Here is a 6856-nt window from a genome sequence, read left to right on the forward strand (position 1 = left end):
TTTCACCCTTGTTACCCAGGCTGGAGTGCAATGGCACAATCTCGGCTCACCGCAACCTCCGCCTCCTGGGTTCAGGCAATTCTCTTGCCTCAACCTCCTGAGTAGCTGAGATTACAGGCACATGCCACCATGCCCAGCTGTTTTGTATTTTTAGTAGAGATGGGGTTTCATCATGTTGACCAGGATGGTCTCGATCTCTTGACCTCGTGATCCACCCACCTCGGCCTCCCAAAGTGCTGGGATTACAGGCTTGAGCCACCGCGCCCGGCTCTTTCTTTCTTTTGAGACAGGGACTTCCTCTGTCTCACAGGCTGGAGTGCAGTGATGCGATCTTTTCGCACTGCAACCTCTGCCTCCTGGGCTCAGGTAATCCTCCAACCTCAGCCTCTCAAGTAGCTGGGACAACAGGCATAAGCCACAATGCATGGCTAATTCTTGTGGGTTTTTTTTTTTTTTTCCCCCACAGATTGGGTCTCGCCATGTTGTTCAAGCTGGTCTCGAACTCTAAGCTCCATTCATCCACCTGCCTTGGCCTTCCAAAGCACTGGGATTATAGCCCTGAGCCACTGTGCCTGGCCCGCATTTCCTTTTATCTAATTTGTACAGAGACATATATGCTGAGTAACAGCCATGTGCAAGTACAAAGGGATGAAAAAGGTGAAGATCTATTTAGGGATTCCTAAACAAACCGTTTATAGCAAAGATCTGCAAACAACAGACCACAGACCAAAACTGCCTTCCACTTGTTTTTGTAAAATTTTATTGGAGTGTAGTCACTCTCACTTGCTTTTGTATTGTCTGTGGCTACTTCCACCCTACATTAGTAGAGTTGAGTATTTGAAACAGTGTGCATGGCCTGCTTATTTTACTCTTTACAGAAAGTGCTTGCCAATCCTTTCTTTATAGAACAGCATGGGAAAAAAAAGAGTAAAGCGCACATTGTTCTATTCTTCCTGGAATCAACTCAATCTTAATCTTTTATGAGATAATAGTTTATTTGAAACTTCTCATAAATACTAAGGCAGTTTACAAATGTGAGTCACAATGATAACACTCTGGCTTCCTGCTGAGGGTCAGGAAGAAAAGTCCTTTCATGATGCTGTGATGAAGAAACCAGGATACCACCACCAAGATGAGATCAATGATTATTTATTGATTGGATAACTTTACATAACAGTAACAGCGCATTCTCCTTTGTTCGTTCTAATTTAATAATTACCTGATTTTGGCTCTGTAAACATGGTGAGGGGAGCGGGCATTTAGAATATTTGGCTGTTTAATTTGGGATGGGCCCACCTCAAAGGAAGGTAGAAAACTATCCACACAAAGAGGGTTTCACTTAGCAACGGAAAAGTGAAAAGTAAAGATAGAATCTCAGCCACTGAATAGCTAACATTCCAATAAGTAGTTCTTTTCTGCTGTATTATTTTAACACAGCAATCTAGTTATTCCCTGAAGGAAAGAAGTAGAGCATTAAGCCAGGGAGTGGGTGGTGTTCAGCTGGGGGTCTGTCTGGCACAGGTCTGGATCATAGTGAGAAAAACTGCTTGGGTGTAGAATTGAAAGAACTGAAGTGGTAAGAAGAGGCAGAGCAAAAAAAAAAAAAAGGATCAAATTCAGGAACAAGTAGAAATAATAGAATAACAACCCCCCCTGGAAAGGCCAGAATATGTGAGCTCGCGTCAGGCTTTGGAAAACTGGAGACCTCTTCTATTTTACCTGTGGATATTGAAAGCCCCACAGAGGCCTGCTGGCCCTTCACGGTTTGAAGAAGAATTCTAATCACTCACACCTGCTTCAGATCATTGTCCACGACACGCCTATTCCGTTACCTTGAAGGCACTCATTGCCTCCTTCCCTCAACCTCTGTCATCATGCTTATATTCTTAAGGGTCTCTGGGCACTGTTTGCTTGCATTATCGCTGCATTTCCTTGCTCTTGGGTAAATTTTAATTTAATTAGCATAAGAGGGTTGGGAATTTCTCTCACAAACTAAGAAAGCTCCTCATCTGTTTAAGCGGAACTATTGCTTTACGTTTTGATATGCTTGTGAAATCTTTTTTTTAGTGTTTCTTCTTTTAGCACATCCTGATCTCCATAAACAGTTTTGGGTGGGTGTGTTTTCCAGACTGATTCTGTAGCTCTCAGTTGGGGTTTGTCCCCAGCAGGGCATCTGTATGGTATCTATAAGAGAAGTTTCTCTCAGTAGCCACATTGCTGTTCTCTATTCTGTTAGCAATTTCATTCTGACATGTGGGGAAAGCAATTCTAATCTGTAAAAATACTACTAAATTATAAATGTGCTGCAATTTAGTCTTTCCTAGGAAAATCCTTGAGAGAGTATACCAACAAAACACGTCTACATTATCAGCACTCTAATTGGCCCAGGTTGACTTAAGGTTATGACTTCTTACTCCATAGTTCAGGCAGTACTCTCGCGCGCGCGCGCGCGTGTGTGTGTGTGTGTACGCACGTGTGTATACATGTGTGTATGTGTTGTGTGTGTGTTTATAACGAACAACACAAAAAGTAACTTTTAGGATTCCAGAAGAGTCATTTACTCAAACTTAAGAAAAGATCAATTGGTTTGAAAATTATGTCATAGTTTATAAAAAGAGAGAGTTTTAAATTACACTTGCTGGATATATTTGAAATTTGTCAACAAAAGGAAAAAAATCATGATAGATTCAAGTGTGTTTGGAAAAACTCAAATGTAGTGGTAGAAATATGGAACCTCATTATAGGAATGTGAAATAAAATAAAATTAAACTGCCAGAAAGAAAAACCAGCAGCAATTTACTTATCATGAAATTCAAATTAGGATTTTTTACACTTTTTTCCTTATGCAAAACTTCAAGGGTGTTATAAAAAAGAGTAAGAGTTGGATCCTGCTATCTACAAACTCTCCCATTCATTTTATTCATTTATTAATTCATTTAACTAAACTTGACTGAGTACTTACTGTATGCAAACCATTCTGCTAGGATAAGGAAAACTAGCACCTCTAATTTAAGACTGAGTATAATACCTTTTAAAACACACATAGATTAAAAAAAAAAAGACCTGGAATATTAAATCTGTGATCCCAACCAAGAAAAGTGAAATATCTGCCCAGAGGGAGCTAAAGCTGATGGAACTCAAATAGGACATACAGTGTTTTAATACATTTTCTCAATTATTATTTTTTTAATCAAATGTCATATTTAGACATAAGATTCCCAGCATCAGTCTTTCAGATATACAAGCAGTTGTTTTGAAGTGACCCTCAAATATTGTGGGCTTGTAGACTCTGAATACTTTTGTATTTTATTATCAGGGCCTTAGGATAATAAGGGGAGGTCTTCACTTCTTCCTGATATACCTGCACATAGTGCTTTCTGATGACTCTTATTATGCCTTTCCATATATATTAGCCTTCACGCAACATTAGCTCTGACCATCATTACACATTTTCACAACCAAAGAGAGAGAAGAAAATGCAAGTAAATGAAATCCAAAGCTATGTTTTCCTCTGACTTTACTCTGGCTTGGAATAATTATTTTCCTTTTACTTTGTCATAGCTATCTGTAGGAAGTAAAAGCTCTTCTAAGATATTATTAGTATCAAACTAATAATATTACCAACACCCACTAACCATTTACTGAATACCTAGCCCGACCACTGTGTTTTGCACTATATGTACATTGCCTTATTTAATCCTATCATAGTCAGTGACTTAAGCTGTATTATCACCATTTTCCAGATAAGAAAACTGAAGACCCTGAGAGATGTTAACCAATTTGACCAAATAGCATAAACAATAATCAGTGGATTGAAAATAATATTTACATCTAGGTTTTGTGCCTCCCATGTCTTTAATGCTACCTTTATTTTGACACAGCCTTACTTATTTTTGACTAGTTTAGCATCCTTAATAATTTAGGGCCACCACAAAATAACATGTGCGTGTCGCTCCAAGGTCTTAGCGAGCCCATTTGTTTTCTTTCCATTTCCTTTTCTTTCAAGTCCCATTGCTTTGGTCAGGTAACTCTCATTTTCATCTTTTTTTTTTTTTTTTTTTTTTTTTTTTTTTTTTTTTTTTGGTATCTCTCTTCCATCCTTTTGCCCATTGGATTAATGGTCAGGGCGAACTCTGCTTGGACTTATTATGACTTTTCTCTCAGGCTCTGTATTTCAGATGGTAATTGACTATATCTAGGCTTTGACCCAGTAGCAGTTCTAAATTTCTCTGCCCCTATCCTGAGCACTTTTAACCTCCATACTTTCCTGAATATTTAAATTTCATCTTTTAAGCCTTATTTACTTCTCAACCCAGGTCCAAGTGGAAACTTAGTTTCAAAGGGAATGTTTTTTAAAGCAAAGCTTCAAGTGGAAGTGTAAGCTGAGTAAGAACCTTAAAATGACCAGAAGAAATGTGTGGTAATTTATGTCCTTGGGTTCAAAATTGAACCCAATATTATAAATAAATTATATAAATAAAAGACAAGAGACTAATGGACTTAGATTTGAGGTTCCAAATATTCACCTACTCTTTGGGAAATTAATAGTTGCATTGCTAATTGTCTTTATTGGCTGGAAGTGGTAGACTTTACATTAAGAGATATGTTTCTGAGAGGCACAGAAATGGGTTCAACCGTGGGAATTGAAAAGAATTTTTTTTTTTTTTTTAGTTAAAGGATGAATGAATTAATGTGCATGTGCTCCAAAGCTCACTTGACAGACTTCATTGTCTTCTGAAGGGTATAGTATAGATTTGAGCATTAGAATTTGGAGACAGATGTGAGTTTTAGAAGAAGTAAATAAATAAATACATGCTTCATTTTTAATCTAATAAGTTATTCATGCAATAGGCATTCTTTGCTTCCACCACTGAGATAAAGAAAAATTTGGGCTGCATGCAAAATACCTTATTCGACTTAGATTTAGTCAATATTTTAAAAGCTTCTTGTGTTTCTGTATATTCTTATATTAATTGCAACATCCTCAGTTTGTCTCCTTCAGAATGAAAGCCCTGATAAGTCAGAGGTTCTTTCTAACCTGCTGGTTTAACCAATGCAGTGCTTCATACCACCCGAAAAGCTTGATGCATTGTGCATAGCGGTGATTCCACTTTGCTAAGAGATCTTTTTTGGCCTAAATGATGATCTTTGGAATGCTGGCTATGAAAAAACAACTGCAAAGATTCTGGGTGGTATTGCTCTACAGAGCCTAATTAATGTACTTCAATGGTTTCACATTCTTTCTATTGAGAACAGCGCCCCCTCTGTCAGCCTCCCACTCCCTCATAACTATCTTTATTACAATCTAGTAACTGCTGGGAAATTGCTTTCTCTAAAATGCCTTTCCCTGTGGCTTAAAGTAAAGATTTTTTTAAATAAATAAATACAGTTTATGTTGGGCATCTACCACTTGAAGGGCTAATGATTATTGACTAGCCTCCAGCAGGCATCAGGGAGTCTTGCCTCAGGCCCTTCCAACTAGCCCCCAAACATGCCGAATGTTAACACATGTTTCTGGATTCTGGCTGGGATTGGACACAAACAAGGCAGTCAGAATGGACCATTTAGTGTACAAGTCAAGATGACAGATCTCTGCTTAATACAAGGAAGAGAAAAATTCGTATCTTACTGAAAACGGCAGAAGAGCCCCGGGTGCTTTCACTTTGTGATTCTGCAGCAAAAAGTGGGTTGTGTCAATATAAGTCTATGTCACCAGCTCACAGCTGCCACACTGAATTGACCCTGTTCATGGCAGACATAAAGGCCTTCCACTTCCAAATTCTCTCTAATGCTCATCTGTGAATGGGAGCAGAATGTGGAAAAAAGCCAACAAGTCTTAACTACAGGAGGAGAAGAGAGACAGAATTGACTTAATGCAGCACAGCAATCTGTGGTGTGATTTCCACCATCGGGCAGCCAAACCAGGAATGTTTGATACTTTTGGAGTCCGAAAAGAGAATGCTTTGACAACAGAAGCTTATGCTTTGCAAATTATGAGCCAGAAATTTTTCAGGCCTCTCTAGATTCTTCGAAATTGCATAGACCTACATTAAATAGTACAGTCCTTTATTTAAAAAATGGATGATTTAGATAGTATTTCTTAAACTGAGTGCTACGGAATACATGTAGATTGTTAACAGGAATGCCTTGAAAATTTGTTTTCAATAATCAAAATAATGTTTGGAGAGTCTTAAACAGTTTATGTAGTTTCTTCATTTTTAGGGCATTTTGGTGATATTTTTGGACCAAAAACTATAAACAAGTAAGAGACATACAGAAATTTTGTAGTTTGAGTGCAGTGACTTCCTTTTTGAAGAATGGGTATGGAGTGTCCCATGGAGCAGGCTTTAGTAATCTGGACTATGATGAGAAGCAGCATTTAAAACCTATTATCTGTTTTTTATTGTTGTCAAAAGAAAATGTATCTCTTCCACAATATTTTAAGTTTATGTGTTTATTTCAGCAAATATTATTGGGTGCCAACTACATGTAAGGCATTATGTCAAAAAAACTGCCACAAATCTGAAAATACAGAAAATAATAAGGCATATATTCTGCTATGTACAGGTGATGATCTGATGATATTGAAAACACTGAGTACTTTAAGGGCAAAGTAAATATCCTCCAGATTACATGCAGTTTTTCCTGATTTTTGCTGTTGCTTCAGAATAATGTATCAATAAAATAATCTAAAGAAAAAATATTATGTCTATAAATTGGAGAAGACATTCATTCTACCACCCTCCTTGCAGAAAGGGTTGTATGCATAACCATCTCAAATATCAGCCGTGTCTAAAGCTCATTGCACTTGCCCTTTTCTCTAGGTAATCTAAAACTTACCTTCTCTTACAGTCTG

The sequence above is a fragment of the Cebus imitator genome, unplaced genomic scaffold, assembly GCF_001604975.1.
Source record: "Cebus imitator isolate Cc_AM_T3 unplaced genomic scaffold, Cebus_imitator-1.0 Scaffold248, whole genome shotgun sequence".
Taxonomy (NCBI): Eukaryota; Metazoa; Chordata; class Mammalia; order Primates; family Cebidae; genus Cebus; species Cebus imitator.